The sequence below is a fragment of the Lynx rufus genome, unplaced genomic scaffold, assembly GCF_022079265.1.
Source record: "Lynx rufus isolate CCGP_SWC_20201006 ecotype Redwood Valley unplaced genomic scaffold, mLynRuf1.p SCAF_10, whole genome shotgun sequence".
Lineage (NCBI taxonomy): Eukaryota > Metazoa > Chordata > Mammalia > Carnivora > Felidae > Lynx > Lynx rufus.
In genome coordinates, this window is record NW_025814824.1 from 65242698 (window position 1) to 65259743 (window position 17046).

Sequence of the window (17046 nt, forward strand, 5' to 3'; positions counted from 1 at the left end):
ACAATGTCATATGATTTGGTTGTGAATTTTCTGTTTCAAAGTAAATTTTGAGCATGGATTCAAGCTACTAAATTATTAAACAGCTTAATTATGAAAATAATCTGCTAGAAATCTGAAAAAGGCTATTTTTAAGCAAAATAATGTGGCTTTTTGTCCAAACTTCCATTTGGGAGATGAGAAAGCTTGAAGTTTGTTGCTCAGATGCTGGGATGGGATAGGAATGGCTCACTTTGTACTACAGAGATTTAAAGCCCAGGTTGTTCTAAAAGATAGCTGATAGGGCTAAAGCCAGATTGAATACTTCAGGGTAGACCATTAAGCTAAGACTTAGATATGGAAGAGACAGTCAGAGGCTAAACCCAGGTGTTTGGCATAAAGGAAGAAACTGAGTCTAACAAATCACATTAAGAAGGTCCAGAAGGCACAGTAACAGGGGGGCATGGAGACCCTGATGCAGTACCCTTTGAACTGTGAAAGTGTGTGTGCAGATGCACTTGCTGAGAATGTCAAACTAGCTCACAGGGGCTCAAAACTGTGAACTTGCCCTTTAGTTAAATACAATCAATGTGTCTAATCTGTTGACTTTAGATATTTTGGCATCCAGTAATAGTTTTGAATACTTCAAATACTTCAGCTGGGATAATGATTGTAATTATAGAACAATATATAGAATGGTATATGTAACTGATTTTTTAAATGTTACCTGTCTTCACTTTTATTAACTTCTCTAAGTCTCTGATCAGGTTCAAATCCAATCCAACATTTCACATGTGACTCTTTGTTTATGGTTTCTTATGGTTGAGACTTAAGTTATTTTACTACTAATTAGGGTAAAGAAAATACGTGTTAATATTTGTTTAAGATATTAAATATTCTTCTTTCTGGGAATTGCAGACTTTAGAATTAGAATAGAATATAATTCCTCTCAAGGTCAGGAGTCTGCCATCCATACTTTTGTATCCTTTAAAGCAACTCCTACTTTTATAAATTGACTACCTATCAATATGTTTTTGAATCACTAAAATAAATTAAGCAATTATTTGTGAGGTATATAAAACTTAGCATGTATTTACATAAACATAATCTCTTTGAATCCTCAATATAGCAACTATTACTATCTCTATTCTATGAGTAAGAACACTGAACCCTAAGATCACATTTTTGCTATCATTAATTGTGAATATTTATAAACACAAAAGTAGAGGAAATTAATCACCATTTTTATCATCCATATTCCGCATTTGTAAATATATACTCTCACCTGTTTCAATGCCCTTCCGTTTCTTTGTTTTTTAATTTTTTTTAACGTTTTTATGTATTGTTTTTGAGAGACAGAGATAGAGCTCGAGTGGGGGAGGGGCAGAGAGAGAGGGAGACACAGAATCCGAAGCAGGCTCCAGGCTCTGAGCTGGCAGCACAAAGCCCCACTCTGGGCTCAAACCCACAAACTGTGAGATCACAACCTGAGCCAAAGTGGATCAGTTAACCGACTGAGCCATCCAGGCACCCCTCAATGTCCTTCCATTTCTTAAGTTATCATCAAAACATTTTATTTCAAAACATTTACATAATATAGCAGGAATTTCTAAAGTATAGCCATTTCCTTACAGAACCAGTGTGTTTTTGTCACAACTAGCAAGTTAAAAATAATTCCCTGATATCATCATATACCCAGTCCTTACTATAATTATCCATGATTATCATTTTATAGCTGGTTTTTGATTCAACCCATCTGGTAAATTTTCTTTGTATTATAATACAGAGGCCTTCAGATCAGTCATCAATTCACCAGAAAAAAAATTTAATAATGTACCTATTTAGAGAAAATACTGGATGATTTGACATTTTACCTCTAATGTGTAACACTTTGCTAGTGTAGAAGTAACAGTTTTCTCTGCCAGTGCCCTTGTGCCACTAATTCTGTAGTTGTGTAATTGCATCACTAGCCATACCAGGAGAATAGCGCAGATCTCCTCCTGCTTCCCCAAATGTCACTGGAGATAATGAAAAAAAGGAAAATATTCCAAAATCATCAAAAACCAACTCAAGACAAGCATGAATCTTAGAAAACTTAGGAAAAGAGAAAAATAGAAGAAAAAATCAGAAATTCAAAACATTGTAAGATTGTAAAGAATGATTTACGGTATTAAATTTATCTAATTAAATGAATGTTAAATCATTATTAAATGTTAAGTAATTTTTATCAGAAGCAAAAAATGTTAAGTATTTAGAGCATGGATTTGAAGACAGGCACACTGGGGTCTATGTCTCCACATGGCCCACAATTAGCTTTGTGGCTTTGGGCAAGTTTATTACCTCTCTAAGCCTTGGGATTTTGTTCTTTTGTATTTTGTTTTGTTTTCAGTTTTTTCGTTTTAGCAATGGAGAAAGTAACACTACCTAACACACAGTTTTTGTGTGAGTTTTAAATATCTGCAAAGTAATGAATAGATCTCTTGGCACAGATTCTATGCTCAATAAGATCTAGATCTTATTATCACAGTATTTCATACTCCATATATTAAAGTTTATAATATAATTTTTTTAAAACATGCATGTAAAAACAGACAAAGACATCATAAAATAAAACTGCACACCAAAGTTTCTTATGAATGTGAATGCCAAAATCCGCACAAATTCTAGTGAGCCAAATCCATCAGCACATGGAGGATTCTACACCATGACCAGGTGGAATTTACCTCAGGAGTGCAATGTTGGTTTTACATCTGGAAATAAGTTCATATAATACATTCTATCAGTATAATAGAAAATGAATATCGCACGACCATTTTAAAAGATGCAGAGAAAACATTTGGCCAAATTCGACACCTTTTATTATAAAAATACTCAACAAACTAGAAATAGAGGGGAACTTCCTCAACCTGATAAAGGATGTCTATGAAAAACCCATAGCTAACATTTGAGTTAATGGTGAAAGAGTGATGCTTTCCTTCTAATTTCATGAGTAAGACAAAGATGTTTGCTCTTGCCACTTCTATTCAATATTGTACTTAGAGGTAAACTAAATTTGTACCAAAGAATGAAGTTGGATTTTTACCTCATACCATATACAAAAATTAACTCACTATTGACCAAAGACCTAAAGTAAGAGCAACAAAACAAAACAAAACAAAACCCCATAGGAGTAAGTTTTCATGACTTTAGATTTGGGAAAGAATTTTTGAAAAGATTTTATTTTTAAATAATTTCCATACCCAGTGTGTGGCTCAATCTCACAATCTCAAGATCAAGAGTCACATCCTCTACTGACAGAGCCAGCCAGGCACCCCAGGAAAGGAGTTTTGATATTATACCAAAACACAAGCAACAAAAGAAAAAAATAAATAAATTGGACCTCATCAAAATTAAAAGCTTCTGTGCACCAAGAAAGTGAAAAGACCCACAGAATGGGAGAAGTATTTGGAAATCATATATTTTAAGCAACTTATGTCTAGAATACATAAAAAAACTTTACAACTCAATAATAAAAAGACAACCTATTTTTTTTAAATGAGCATAAGATATGAATAAACATTTATCCAAAGAATATATATAAATGTCTAATAAGCACATGGAAAGATGGTCAATATCACTTATCATCAGGAAAATGTAATTCAAAACCACAGTGAGATACCATTTCAAACCTAAAGATCAAAAAGTCAGGTTACAGGTGTTGGTGAATATGTGCAGAAATAAGGACACTTACACACTGTTAGTAGGGATGTAAAATGGTGCAGCCACTTTGGAAAATAACCTGGCAGTTTCTCAAATGATTAAACATAGGATAACACATGACCAAGCAATTCACTCCTAGGTATATCCCAGGAGAAATGAAAATATATACCCTCACAGAAACTTGTACACAAATGCTCTTAACAATATTATTCATAAAAGCGGAAAGGTAGAAACAACCTAAAAATTCATCAACAGACATGGTGAACCCATGCAATGCTTACAAAAAAATAAGCCAACATTATGGATACTCTCCTTAAAATGGAAGGGTTTCTTTATGACAGGGTGGGCATCAGGGCCACTCTATATATAGACGACTAGGCACAGTTCCAATTCACCCCTGTTAGGCCAGACAAAAAGGAACCTCAAATATGAAATGGGCCACTGACTACCAAGGTTTCATGGACAGTGAAATAATAATACAGAAATGGAGTTTCCTGGCTGACACTGCTCTAGCCTAGAGCTCCCTCAACATACCCTCAAACTGACTACATTAGCTAATCTGTCAGATCATAATCTGAGAGGAACATTTGTAGGCCACTATGTGAACATTGGGAATATCTGATTTCATGAACATCCTGTGGGCTCGACTTTAGCTACACGCTAAATGCTAGATGAAGAGAACATTTATATTTTCCTAGATTAGTAAAAAAAGGGTGGAAAGTTACTTGGAATGATACTGTGACAAAACTTCTAACCCATATTTCCTAGGAGTCTTGAGGATTAAGAGAGATGATATAGGAGAAGTGCTTAACACAGTGAATGAAACATAACAAATGTTCAGCATATTTTACCTATTTCAATAAGGCTGAATTTGATGAGCACCCTAATTTAGGATATAAGCTCGCCATGGGAACAAACAATAAGGAGAAAGTTTTAAAGTGTGACTTGGAGTAAAAATGATATTTGAGTTAAACTCTGAAGAGAGACAAAGCTTTTAATAATCTGGGATAAGGGAAGAGGATTTCAGATATAGAGAACATGAGGAAAAATACATAGCGTGCCTTAAAGCAAATATTTGAAGAAACAGGATATTGTGCATGTGTGATGAGACATCCTCACATTTTCCTAATTCATTTTGCATTTTCTAGTAATAAAATCAGTGTAATTATCCTCTTAGGAAGCATTCTGATGGAAAGCTTTATCTCTATACTGCTATTCAAATAAATTAAATTAACCCAAATTATCTAGGATTTATAACTGAATGAATAATTAAGAAAGGAAAAGGAAGAAAGATGATAAATGATGGATAGATAGATAGATAGATAGACAGATAAGAGAAAGAGAGAGAGAAATAGATAGACAGGTGCACATAATTGGCCTGTCATTGAATTTTTCAGTAAGGGGACGATTCTCCTTTTTATTACTTTGACATCAGCCTTTCTGGTAAGAGACTTATGTACCCAGTACAAGCAAATAACTGAAATTCCTATTGTAATTCTATGAAGGACTAACAAATAATCTCCAGGTCCTAGTTACCAGATACCCCTTTTGGCTTTTAATTTCCCAATCCCACTTCATTCTCTGAGTGAACACTGCTACCTATTAGGTGTGCGGTTTTTTTTAATTGTTTCTGTGAGTTTACATATACATGGGTATTCGTATTGCTCCGCAACTAGCTTTTGTCACTTAACAGTGAATCTTTAAGTTATTTAAATTGTATATCTAGTTAATTTATTTGAATAGGTAGACATCATTCCATAGTATGTATCAATATATTTTCTTAAACTTTCCACTTAAAAAAATTTTTTTTAATGTTTACTTATTTTTGACAGAGAGAGAGAAAGAGAGCGCCAGTGGAAGAGGGGTGAGGGAGAGACACAGATTCCAAAGCAGGCTCCAGGCTCTGAGTTGTCAGCACAGAGCCTGATATGGGACTCAAACTGATGAATGGCAAGATCATGACCTGAGCCTAAGTCAGACGCTTAACTGCCTGAGCCACACAGGTGCCCCTAAGCTTTCCACTTTTGATGGACATGTATGCTTTTCCAAATTCATTTTTTGACTTTTCAAGAATTCTCAAACAACTTTGTGATTAGGTATTAATATATTATATATATTAATATATATATTTCCACGGGGGTAAATAGTACCTTTGTAAATACGTTCATAGACGTGGTATTTCTGAGTCAACGTATATGCATCTTTGTTGACATATACTGCCAAATTTCTCTCTAATGGACTGTACCTGATTTATTTCCAACTAGCTGTGTTCAACTATGCTTGATTATCCCCCTCTTGCCAACACAAGATATTACAAACTTTTTTTTTTGTCATTCATTTTAATTTGCATTTTTCTGATAATAGTAAGGCTGGACATCATTTTGTATTTGTTTTATTCATTTGAATTACTTCTGCTGAATTTAATATCTTTTGAAATTTTTAATGGGTTTGAATTTCTAAAATAAAATGTAGAGTGTGACACATATGTGTGTATGTGCGCACGCATACATATTTGTGCATCTCATATATTATAAGAGAAATTCAGGAAGGAAATATACCAAACTGTTAAACATAATTACTTCTAAAAAGAATAGTAGGATTTGAATAAAGTGTTAAGGAAGATATCTAGGTTTTTTTTAATTTTTAAAATAAATATTGATATTAAAATATTAAAAGAATGGGGTGCCTGGGTGGCTCAGTCGGTTAAGTGTCCAACTCAATTTTGGCTCAGGTCATGATCACTGTTCATGAGATCAAGCCCCGACACTGGGCTCTGCACTCATAGTGCAGAGCCTGGTTGGGATTCTCTGTCTTCCTCTCTCTGCCCGTCCCCCATCCTGAAAAATAAATAAACATTTAAAAAAATAAATTATTAGAAGGATGAATTTTGCCAGGATATTTCTAAAATAAGATTTTTAAATGTGTTATTGCATATTATTATTTCACTTGCATTTAAAGGGCTCTTACATAAAAGACTTAAATCTTCAGTTCTGGGAAATTTTATTACTTTACTTATTTTATTAACCATTTCTCCACCCATCCATTCCCACTTTTTCTTTGTTCTCCCTTTCTGGTTCTATTTGATGGCTATTGGAACTCCTGGAACTATTTTATGGTTGCTTTTTTTTTTCTTTGTGTCTTTATAACTGTCTTTGGAAAAAATTCCTTGGTTCAATATTCCCCTAATTCAGTTTTCAATATTTCCATTATACTAGTCATCCCATCTATTAAGGTGAGGTTTCTTTCAGTAAATATGGTTTTAAATATCAAAAAGAGAGCTAATTGCTTATTTTTTCCTCAACAATCTGTTCCTGTCTTATCCATAAATTTCTTTTCTGATGATATTAGTTGTTCTTATTTCAAAATGTCCTTCTGTTTACTCTTGGAGTTAGTTCTATTTATTGTTTCTGTTTTCCTCAAATATTTGGTGATTCTTGATCATCTGTTTATGTTTACAGAGGAAAGTAAAAGTTTATCAGCCTAACTGTTAGAATATATTTTCTCAGCGTGAATGATGCCTATGCTGCTGACAACAGTACAATTTTTATTACAGTGTTCGATGCTCTTCCAGAATGCTAGAGTCCATCTCAGTCGATTTTCCTTAGGTTATGCAAAAGGCTTGTTTTCTAGCTACATGGTTTACACTACCAATCCCGGTAGTGTTGTATATAATTCTCTCAAGGGCACATTTTTGGACTGTAGTCGTTTCTGACAATCAGCTTCATCTGCTATTTGATTTCAGGGATGGATGCCTCAAAATTGCTGTCTATTGATTGAAGAAAATACTATTCCTAGACTTATTGTGAATGCATGCACACACACATGCAAACACACACATGCTTCTTAAAAATGACAGATAAATATGACAGACGGTTCACCCAATTCCATATAAATGACTATATATATATATGTATATATATTTGGTGTGAGTTAAACACAAGTGTTCAGTCCTCACGTATACTCAAACCCTTTGAGTATTCACCATTTTCATAAACTCTATTAGCTTTGATTGAATAAATATGCTAAAATATGAATTCCCTTTTATAAATAAAATGAGTTCAAATGATTGCTTGCCTTTTCCATTTATTCAGTGTAAAAGGAAATGTCCTTTACTTCCTTTGTTTATTCCTTACTTTCTTTTTCATTCTTTATTTTCTTTTCCAACCTTTCCTTCATTCTTCCTTTCTTGTCTATTCAACTCCCACCAAAAAAAAAAAAAAAAAAAAAAGGAGGGGTGGAGGAGGGTTTTTTTGCATTTTAAATTTAAATAAAAATAATTACATGGAACTGATTCTTATTCTCTATGTCAAATTCTATGGCTTTTCTTTGAGTAGTACTTTAGGATTTTGCCTGATAACTGAGCTTTATTTTCTGAAAAGGAAAGTTACAATAAAAAAGTCATTCAGTCATAGATTGTGGAATTGATAAGATGTTGTCATCCCCTTTAAATAGAGAATCAAACAATAGCTTTAGATATATGTCTATAGTTTCATATTTTAAAACTGTTTTTTTAATTTTTTTTTAATGTTTATTTATTTTTGAGACAGAGAGAGACAGAGCATGAACAGGGGAGGGTCAGAGAGAGAGGGAGACACAGAATCCGAAGCAGGCTCCAGGCTCTGAGCTGTCAGCACAGAGCCCGACACAGGACTCGAACTCACGGACCGTGAGGTCATGACCTGAGCCGAAGTCAGACGCTTAACCGACTGAGCCACCCAGGCGCCCGTAAAACTGTTTTAAATCTTTTATGTGAAATGTCTTCTATCTTTAGACCTTGCAGTAGTGTGTCTTCATTTCAAATGCTTACATAAAATGTAATTACAGGGATTTTATAGCATGTTTCTCTCTTCATTCTCTTCTCCCCAGGTTTACCTTAGTAGCAGAGTTTGAGCACATTTCAGCTGTAATCAGGAGTGTCTGAACAGACAGCTAACGAAATGCCTCCAATTTGCCCGTTAGAGAACTTTGAGAACGAAGAACTTTAAGACTTCCAAAGTCTCAGGAGTTTTTAATTCTTAAAATTAATATTTTCCTTAGCATCCTGAAATGTGTACATCTGCTAGTCTGAATATTTTAATGAGCTAATGTCTACCATATGCCAAGTACAATCTGCAACTCACCATTCTCTGGTGTCTATAATATTAACCGCTTAGCAGGCATTACCTTCAGCAGTCACAATGATAAACATGCAGTTTGCTATTCCGCTCCCATTTGTCACAGTTGACACATAAGCATCGAGAGTGACTTTCCTCTACCCTCAGCTCTGGCAACAGTAAAGCTTATTAACATAGCTGGAACATTTTTAATCTCCTACAGTTCCTGGCTTTCTCAGCCAATAATATTCCTTTGAATATGTGCCACAATACTTGACATTTCTCCTTAATGTTTCTCAAATCCATTCTTTTACCTCTACCTCCATGAATGCCACCTTGTTTCAGGTAACCGTCAATAGTCACCTGGATCACTGCAACAGCCTTCTAACTTCTTTGCCTCCAGTCTCACATCCTTCAATCTACCCCCTTCCATTTTGCTATCAGAAGAGTTCTTCATAAAGCAGCAACCTTACTGTTACTCTTTGATTAGTTTGGAATTCCTTAACATTGCTTCTATGACCCTTGTCATTGAAGCATTTTTGTCTCCAATTTCATCTTGCATGATTCTCTACTCAATCTCTTCAGACTCAAAATATTTGAAACCATAAGTAGTATCCCTCTCAAAGCATTCTTTTCTCTGGGTTCTAAATTTTTGTATATGCTGCTGTTTCTGTCAGGAATTCTTTCCCCAACTTCCCACTTTTATCAAGAACTCCCATAATCAGCTGATGCCTTTTCTATGTAAGTCTAAAATACCTTGTATTCACTGTACTTTGTTGTGATTGTCTGCTTACATTCCTGTCTTCTATAATTGAAGGTAAACTGTAAGTCAGGTTAAGCATTATTCACCATTGTTTCTCAGTCTTTAATACAGTTTTGACTTGAAGAAGGTGTTCACTAAGCGTATCTTTAGGATGCTATTTAGAGTTAAGCACATTTCTGGAGTTGTACCATACTTTAAAACCATCTGAATAGGTACTAAAGATTTACTATCCAAATTAGGTTTTTTACATCTTATGAATGGATTTAATTACAAAAAATACCCTTCATGATCTTCACAGAGCCCGGCACGGGGCTCGAACTCACGGACCGCGAGATCATGACCTGAGCCGAAGTCGGACGCTTAACCGACTGAGCCACCCAGGCGCCCCAGAAAGATACAATTATTTACAGCAGACTGTGGTAAATACTCTCATAGAGTGTTGATTGCTATACAAAGGGAGCAAAATGGAAATGTTACTGAATCCCAGTCTTTATATATTATTTGTGTCATAAGGCCACAAAAACAGATAACTATTCTGTTCAAAGTACATTTTTAAATGTCATTTTATCTAAATGTACAGCTAGGTACATAATAAAATTTGACATTTGTTCTTGAAACTAAAATGTTGGTATGAGTTTATAAATTCACAACACACATTTATATGCAGACATTATTTAGTTCAAGCACATTAATATCTTTAAACATCTCCATTTTAGAATGAATTTTCTTATATTTGACTTTATTAGTAAGTTATAAATATTGTCAAGTAAAGCACACACATACACATACAAAACACACACATACACACACAGCCATTGTCTGATACACACAAGACTGTCTGATTTTAAATTTAGGAACTCTTTAAACTTTCTAGCACATTTTAGAGTTAAAAAAGACTTAGGGGGTTTCCCATGATTTGCTTTAAGTGTCACTTAGAGTTTGTGGTAAATTTCAATCTCCTCCAATTGTTCACACATTAGTGTGTACATCAATCTTTCCCCAACCATGAGTTCTCTTATTGGAAATTAAAAATATATGTGGATTCGCTTTTGTGGATTACATTTTCCCTAGCAGTAAGACTTGTACACAGAGTAAATGTAAGGAAGTCAGTTAAACTAAATGAGTCATTGTTCTGCAGACAGACTCCTGAAATGGGATGTACCTCTGAGTCACTTTCCTTTTCACCTTTGTTCTTCTGCTGGTGGCGTGCTAGCAATCAGTCACATTCACTCTTCTCATGAAAATATATTGTTGTTGCCCTTCAGCTCTCCCCTCATAACTTGGAAGCCCCAGTAGACATTTAAAAGACAAAGATCAATCTGGCTTTTAGATTGTTAGAAGATTGCATTAACCCCTGATGCACATTGGTATCACAGCAGGAGGTAACGGACCTCTGATCCTACGGCTTACAAGTTGGCTTTTTATAAAAGAACTGTCTGATCCAGGTCACCTTATCTATTCCTTTAACAGCCTCTCTCACATAATAATCAATTTAAACCCACCGAGTGTCCAAGTGAATCCGCAGATATTCAACTCATTATACAATAGAAAAGAATCTCCTTGCGTCATGGTTTTGTAGCCACATTGTTGCACATCTTCTTGCAAAGATAAACCCAATATCACCACTTGGCAGTCAACCAAACCTTCTTCATGGAGCTACGTATGTTGGTCATACAGCACTAATCTTTAGGTTAAAGTTCAGTGGGATAAAAAATTTTAAATGAAAGAATAAGAATTTCAGCCAAACAGAATGAGGTTCGCTGCCACAAATTTATGTTATTCAAGTCACATCTAGTTAAATATCTCCTCTAGAAAAATAATAGCAGGTTTACACATAAACTATATAATTTAAATAAACAACTCTGCCTGGGAAAACTCTAAATGACAGCCCAGCTGCCAAAAAATAAGCTACACTGGAAATTAGGTCTGAAAGATTCAGGAGTGTCCTTTGTCCTTCTTAGTATACCTTTTAAGGCAAGGAGGCTCACCTTACTCCATTTCAAATGTTTCCTTACACCCCTAGAAATACAACAACTCAAAAAATTAATTAATATGAAGAATTAAACAAGTGAATTAAAATATTTTTTTAGTTGCAAAAGTGTTCTGTGAAAGAGAAAGCAAAAAAGCAATGAGCTCTCTATTCCACAGAAACAATGGTTTCTTTTCTTTCATGCATAGTCATGTGGTGCTTAGGTAACATGCACAATATTGAGTATGAAGTAAATAAACACCTAAGCCGCTGCTGTCAAAAAGACAGAAAATACTATAAAGCTACATATGATGCTCAGATTCCAAGAAACGATTCTCAGTGTCATAGAGAAAGAGAGCTGCAGTATCACTCAGCCGTTTCTATTAACTTGAAATGCAAGCCGACCGAATATGCCAAGCCATTTACAGGGAAATGAGTCTTTTTCTAGAAAGCAACTTATATATAATATGGTACCTTAACGCTTTGCTTTAGCAATGTCCAAGGACTCTCTTGGCTGCTAATATAATAAGCAGGAAACTTACAAAGGAAACTTAGAGATAGGCATATGCTAAAGACACAGATTGCAGAATGAACAAAAACCATTCCATATGCAGCATATAGGTGATGTCAGTAAGGAGGAGCTGGAGACGGATATTAAGACCTTTCATATGTCTTTCATGGTTCATCTATTTCATAGAACAATACTCTGTCAAGTGTTGTTTGTTTGTTTGTTGTTGTTCTTAGCTAGGGCATTTTATTTGTTATTATTTTTACTTAAATTTTAGTTAATATACAGTGAAATATTGTTTCAGGGGTAGACTTCAGTGATTCATCACTGACATACAATACCCAGTGCTCGTCCCAACAAGTGCCCTCCTCAGTACCCATTACCCTTCCAGACCATATCCCACCCACGTCCTTCTGTCAACCCTGATTGTTCTCTATCATTAGGAGCCTCTTGTTTTTATGTTTTAAAACCCATCCTCTACAGATTCTTTTGTGGTCTCTACAAGGATCTCAAGTAAAGAATCCTTTGAAATACTAGATTTCTGCATTCTCTGAATGTCCCAAAATAAGCACAACTACAGAACAGCCACAGCATCCTTAGGGTGCTGACTTATGAAAGCTACACATGCTCATGGTAGAAATTAAGAAAATATATATAAACAAAATTAAGAAAGTAAAACGATCTGTATTTTCTTCAGCTGGAAATGTTGGTGTAAATCTCTCCTATCTTTTTTTGCTATGTATATTTATTTCTGTTAACTTACAATATTAACAAAGTAGATACTTATGACTGAAAGCACCGATCCATTCATTAAATGCAAATATTATATATTGATGCCATTTATTTCTTAACAGTATGCAATCCTATGTATCATTTAATTTTTTTTAAATAGCATGTTAATAAACGACGACCCCCTACACATATGAACAAGTAAATGGGTGATGGAAACACAGAGATTGCTAAGGGGAACAATATGATACCTTTAAAATATGCACACGTATATGTTTTCCTCATATATATATATATATATATATATATATTTATGAGAAAGAAAACCTCTGCCTGAATTGTTTGCAATGAATAGAATAATGCTTTTAGAAAGCTGTTTGGAATTAATAAAATTATAATTCACCAATAAAGATTTTAGATCTAATATTACAAGTTATATAACAAAATTAAATCTATAAATGTCTCAATCATATAAATAGCAAGAAAAGGACATGAGGTAGACCATATTCAGATGAAGTAATATCCAAAATGACTGAAAAATGCTACTTAGTATACATATAATCTGCAACTAGAAAAATATATGTATAGAGTTCATTAAAACTTCAGGAAATGGGGCACCTGAGGGGCTCAGTTGGTTAAGCACTGACTTCGGCTCAGGTCAGGATCTCAAGGTTCATGGGTTCAAGCCCCGTGTTGGGATCTGTGCTGACGGCTCAGAGCCTGGAGCCTGCTTTGGATTCTGTGTCTCCCTCTCTCTCTGCCCCTCCCCCACTCATGCTCTGTGTCTGTCTCTCAAAAATAAATAACATTATAAAAAATTTAAAAAAACACAAACTTGAGGAGACTATTGTCAATAATGCTGCTTTGTTGGTTATAGGTCTATTCAAGCTTTCTATTTCTTCCTGTTTCGATTTTGGTGGTTTATATGTTTGTAGAAATTTATCCATTTCTTCTAAGTTGTCCAATTTGTTGAGATACAGTTTTTCATAATATTCTCTTATAATTGTATTTCTCTGATGTTGGTGGTTATTTATCCTCTCTCACTTGTGATTTTATTTATTTGAATCCTTTCTCTTTCCTTTTTTGATAAATCTGGCTAGAGGTTTATCAATTTTATTAATTTTTAAAAGAACCAGCTCCTGGTTTCATTGATCTGTTGTTCTATTGTTTTTTGTGTGTTTTTTTGTTTTGTTTTGTTTTTAGTTTCTACACAATTTATTTATGCTGATTGGAATTTAAGTAAAAACTTTTAAAAAATAAAATAAAACTTCAGAAGGCATCAAAGTTCCAAAATTTCTGGGAGGGAAGTAATCCACGTTCTGGGATGTGAAATTGTTAGCATGTGCCATGGTCTGCTTAAAACTTTGACAGTAAATATAGGAGGAAACACAACATATCTTGCTGCAACATGAAAGAATATTGAATATTTGGGAAGATAATTAAGAATATATGTTATTTTCCTGAACAGGTCTTTAGCACCTGAGATTGGTCTATTATAAAACTCTTCATTGATTGTATATTCATTTGAAAGAGGGGAAATAGCTTTAAGGTAGCAAAGATCAATCTAATTATTTTTGGAGTCAGTACATCAGTGGACTTCAAGAAAAATCCCATAGTTCACTAGAATCCTAAACATTTTCTTTTGTGGGGAAGGAAAATTAATCTCCTATTCCTTGAGTTAAATTTTGTAAAAATGAATATCTTTCCATAGTTGAGGACATTATTAAAATATGTTTAATTTATTAGGTTGAACATGATTTCATAGAAAAATTACATCAAAAATTTTTCTAAATCTGTGCAATGCTCTTATTTACTTATTGTCACTCTATGCTTATCTTATGTTTGAAATCTTATTTCCTTCAAGAAAGATTTTATTCCTTTAATTCATGGATCAATATTTGGTCAAAGCATTTAAGAACGGCCAAAGGATATATGTTTAACCATATAGCAGATTTCATTAATGAATGATCTTCAATTTACATTGAAAGAATAGTTTTTGCCTTAACAAGAATTAAGTGATTGATGAATAAATTAATGCAATGTTGATTAAATATATTAGAAATTGTGGGATGAGGCCACATATAGTGTTTAAGCTTTCCCTTCATTGACAATAGATTAAAACATTGAAACATCCACATAGCTTTGAGGTTGTGCATTAAGTCAATTCAAATTCCCTTCCTACTAGACACTTGCTCTCAGGAATCATCAGAGAAATACTTCAGAGCATGGCTGACATCACTGAGTGATGATGTGGTGTAAAAGAAAGTTATGGGAATAAATATGTGGCTGCCTCCAAAACACTTGAGTTGAGCAATTCCTTATTCCAGGCTTCAAACCTCCCTGATGAAGCAATGGAAATCAATCATTTCCTCAGCATGAAGGTTGACCTTCAGAAAAGGGTTGAATGATTTGCTGCAACTTTATAAAGAGGTGCAAAGAGACCTTCATTAATAGTCCATTCAGATTATAAGTCATGTTTTTTCCTAAAGTGATCTTGAAAGAACCTTCAAAGGAACAGAGATCAGAATCTCATTAAAATAGCATCTGATTAGCCATCCTTGACTCAGTCTTTCCAAAATTTCCACAAATATATACTAATGAACACACATAAATAGATGAAATCTCATCAAAATATTGAGAAATAATAATGACAATTCTCCCACTAGACTCTTGAAGGAAATTCTACTAAATTCATGATCAGTATAGATGAATAAAGAATCACAAGTGTTAGAAAAATTATTATTTAATGCCTAAAAGAGACCAAACCTGTCCCCCAGAAAGAAGGTAAGGAAACCCACTCTTTTGCCACTACATGAATACTGATTCAAGGGCTCAGGACAGCCTTTTCTCTATATATACACCCAGAATTATCAACTGAAGTGAGTATTCAAACATACTTTCCTGAACCCAACCCAAGAAGTATTAAGTAAAAATATATATAAGTTTAAAACATAGAAATCAGCATTTTCAGTAAACATCCTGGATGATTCTTCAGCACATTAAAGTTTGAAAACCACTATTTTATATCATGATAATTCTTTTCTTTAAGTAAAGTTAAAAAAAAGTAATATACAAGTAATATGAACTCTGACCACATGAATATGACAGGAGAAACATTTCTGCTGAATTTGCCCCATCTACCACCACCATTTAGCCCTTAGATTCCATTTATATACAGATTTCATGAAGACTTTCTCTATTAATGTTGATATGGAGACTCCATAAGGAATCTTTTTTTTTTAATACTTCTAGGTAAAGCCCAATCAATCTGGCATTCGAGTCCTAAGAAACAATTTCGCATTAGGCTACAGAGAATAAAAATTAAAAGATCATCTGAAAGTATTTGCCTGGACAGAAGATATGAATTTGTCAGAAATCCATTTTAAGATCAGGAGTAGCAATTTCTTATTGTGTAAGGTAGGAAGTGAGGTTGGTGGTTGTTCCACTCTGATTAACAAAATTAGAAGAGCCAGCTATCCCTTAATTTTATAAAAAGGTTATTTACCCAATACTTAGTCATGGAGAAAAAAATACATAAAACTTTCCTCATGATCAAGTGGGTTTTTAAAACTACCTAAGACTATGATCTATAGTCACATATTTGCAGAGACACAGTACAAGAGCTAAGACCCTGGGATCTTCATCTCTGGACCATATCTATACCCTTTCAACTACAGTTGTTGTGATTTCTGAATCACATACTTTATGTATGTTTTATACATATAAAGTATGTTTATAAGTATGTTCTGAAAACATACTTTAGAAAATTCATCAAATGTGAAGTTCTTGGTATGACAAAGTATTAGTCAAACTTCAGATCATGTTTGTATAGCTCACCCACACTTTATCCATGCAGTCCTGGTTAAAGCATTTCAAACTAGTTCATAAAAATAAGTGCATCTATAAGCACCCTGGGGAAAAAAAAGGTTTACTAAGACAATTCTCAGAGATGGATCCCTCTGATAAGAAAGACTGTGATGAACCTTTTCTGAGGAGGTTTCAGTCAGTCAATGATGTGGAGCAGTTGGAATGCCATTGTTCCCTTTAACTGGAGGGAACACTAGTTTGTGGACAGGAAATGCAATCAGGATACTTCAATGACAGAATGTGCTATTCTAAATGAGAGCAGCATCTCCCCCTGCATCACTCCCCTGGTTGGCCCTGAAACCAAGAGGACCAGGAGAAGAACTAGAGGGAATAAACAGATAAACAAATGCAAAGCTAATCCCTCCCACCACCACCCCCCAAAAAACAACAAAAAAATATACACCAAAACTCTATATTTGGTAACATTATTAAAGAAGTAAAT